Raw genomic sequence first — 2,500 nt, 5'->3', positions numbered from 1 at the left:
GAGATTTAAACTGAGGAGGAGGGACAGGGTAACAAACCTTTCGCTTAAAGTGAAATGTTAAGAACGTGGGAAATCCTGCAAAAATATTGTAGAAGCACATCACCTAGAAAAGGCTTTGGTGGGGAGGGCAGGGAATCTATATACGGACAAAGTGCTGTTGCATTTCCATACAATTTTAAAGAAAATACAAAAGTAGTCGTCTCTAGGTAGGTTCTGTGCGAAAGTAGAATGTAAGAGTGTGGCGAGAAAGTGTCCAAAAAGTCTAAATTAAGTGATTCAGTTAGTGATAGTGAATGCCTTTTGATATACACAAATCCCAACATTTTACCAGAATTTTCATGAAGGGACATTCTCCCTCCAAGCAGTAAGACCCTTCTACTCCTCCAGCTACTCCTCCTCCTCCTCCTATCTTATCTCCCTCATGCCAGCTACGGCTCTCAAATGTAAATTTTAAGTTAATTTGTCATTATATTTCTTTTTTTTTTATCGTGAATCATTTATTAATACTTATTTCTTGTGTTAGGGGTCAGGATTTATTCCCTAGATTACATTGAAATTATTTGAAAATTAGTGTATATGTGATATGTCTATGAACATGTGGAATGAATTTGGTTTACGACCATTCTAGGTTGCGAACTCACTCCTAAAACGGATTCGACTCGTAAACCGAGGTACCACTGTTTCTATGTTATTTTTGTATTAGTTAATTCATCATTTCTTATCGCATTTCTTACTTCTAACTTTAATTTTCCCCCGTGCCTTGAGCATTCTTGGGGCAGTTTAGCTGATTCCTTTTACATATCATACAGATAATTATATCATGTGTGGAATATCCTCTTTTGCTCTTGCTCGATTTGTTTAATAGAATTTTATAGATGCGTCAAGAATGTTACGCACTATTGATATCTCAGAAATAGGGGAATTTAAATCTTAATATTGGTTATTACAATATACCGAGTGACTTGACTTCTGCTTCCTCTTCAACTGAGCACTTTTCTTATCCTGGTTTTTCTCTCTGACTTCTGGAAAAATCTTTCCTCTTATTCAATTAGATACTTGATTCTAAAAAAAATTGTCGTGCAGGAATAACATTGTAAGATGTAGAATATGTCTATTGCATAAGGATCAAGATTTCAAATTAAATCTATCGGTTTCTTTCGTTAGAATATTCATAAAAATGCCAGCGATTTTTTTTTATTTTCCTGTTATTAAGTATTTCTTAAAAGGGAATATTTATACCATCCTGTTGTAGTAGATTGAGAGTTCTGAAGTTTAATTATTTTTTAAACATACAATCATACCCTTTTCTGAAAAGATAATTTTTTAATAGCAATATGAATTTCAGGAAAAATTGGAAATTACGTCTATTAAAACAACCAATTGATAATTGAAACATACTCTATCCATGTAAAATATTTCAAAATATCCCTTGAAGAATAGTCCTTCAATAACAAGCGAAGATAAAGTACCGTCCTACCTGCCTGTCAGTGCAAAGCAAAAAAGATTTTGATAAAGGGGCATTTGAAATGGGGGATGGAATAAAAGATAAAGGGAGAATAAAAGGGTACGTCAAAAGGTTAATAGGGCCATGCGATTGAACGATCAATCTTAAGCTTCGTTTCGGAAAACCACTGTGGTTTCCCATCTAAGTTTTTCCTTACATTCATACTTTATATATATATATATATATATATATATATATATATATATATATATATACATACATATATATATATATATATATATATATATATATATATATATATATATATATTAAACTTATTACCTCCTCCAAGGAGGTTATATTTTCAAGTCAGTTTATTTATTTATTTTTTTTTTTTATTTGTCTGTGCGCCTGTGGAAAGAAATACGTAAAAACTACTCAATGAATTTTGACGAAATTTTCCCTGCAAATAGATATTAGGTTACGGACGACCCCATTAAATTTTGTAGATGATCCGGAACCGGATCCGGATTCTAGATCCGGTTTGCGTTTATCACAATTATAAAGATTACGTCAAAACAAATTAATGGATTTGGATAAAATTTCCACCATAGATAAATCTTGGGCCATGTGCGACTCCATAAACTTTTGGAGATGATCCAGTTCCGGATCCGGATTCTAGGTCCCAATTTGCATTTTATGTGTGCATGTGTGTGTGTGTGTGTGTGTGTATGTGAGTGTGTGTGCGCGCGCGCACGTGTTAACGTCATCCTTTGGCGAAAATCAGAAATCCCTGATTACTGGTTTTGAACACTGTTTTGCTTACTCTCAAACTTATAAGTAATGTAAAAAGTAACGCTTTTTATTTTGAAAATATTAATGAAATATTCCATATTTGTTGATACCTTAAAATCTATATACAAAGTTGTTTATATCTTATACCTAATGTAAAAATATCATTTAAAATCTACGAAGAACCTAGTATCCATTTTATGATCTATGGATCATGCCAGTCATTTTAACCAGGTGTATTGCACATTGATTAATTTTCCATAC

At 32.6% G+C, this 2,500-nt stretch overlaps 1 protein-coding gene across 1 annotated transcript in view; it reads left to right on the top strand.

Moving 5' to 3' along the window:
- Positions 1 to 2,500, top strand: part of LOC137642079 (uncharacterized) — a 42,474-nt gene that overhangs the window by 28,977 nt on the left and 10,997 nt on the right. The gene's annotated exons all lie outside the window — the stretch shown is intronic.

The sequence above is a fragment of the Palaemon carinicauda genome, chromosome 6 (assembly GCF_036898095.1).
Source record: "Palaemon carinicauda isolate YSFRI2023 chromosome 6, ASM3689809v2, whole genome shotgun sequence".
NCBI lineage: Eukaryota > Metazoa > Arthropoda > Malacostraca > Decapoda > Palaemonidae > Palaemon > Palaemon carinicauda.
Note: the sequence above shows the minus strand (reverse complement) of the source record. Positions and strands in the feature narration are given on the sequence as shown.